The following is a 554-nucleotide window of genomic DNA, read 5'->3' as shown; positions in this document are numbered from 1 at the left end:
GCCGCCTGTGTCGGGCTCTGCTGCGGCCTCTGTGCCTGCTTGTCCTGGCCCTGGTTGTGGCTGGGCGCGGGTCGCCGACCGAATGCCCGGCCGCGGCTCCGGCAGACGACCCGGCCGCCGCGCCCAAGTGGCTTTACCCGCCGTTGTACGTGTCGCCCAATGTCCTGTGCACGTCAAATCGCCTGCGCGACGACCCGCCGGCCGTCATCGACCAGCGACTCCTCCGCCAGCTGGAGGCCGCCCCCTACAGCGGGCAGTCGCGCCACGATGTGTACTTCTGCTTCGAGGAGGCCTCCTCGGCCAGCCTCAAGCGGCGGTACATTGACACCTTTGGCCGGGTCGACTCGGAGGTGTGGCTGGAGGCCGGGCGCCTGCGCGAGCCGCAGCAGCGTGCGCGCCTTCTGCTCAGCCGTCTGAACGACGACCATGCCCTGCTCCAGAGGCTCGAGGCCTTCCGCCAGAGTGCGGCATTCAATGACGCGCCGCGGCCCGCGCGCCGGCAGTGGGTCTTCGATGTGCGTCCAGCTTGGCCCCCGCCCCCCTTGCGGGGCGGG

The sequence above is a fragment of the Fonticula alba genome (assembly GCF_000388065.1).
Source record: "Fonticula alba strain ATCC 38817 unplaced genomic scaffold supercont2.44, whole genome shotgun sequence".
NCBI lineage: Eukaryota > Rotosphaerida > Fonticulaceae > Fonticula > Fonticula alba.
The sequence above is the reverse complement of the archived record's forward strand: the minus strand, read 5'-3'. Positions refer to the sequence as shown.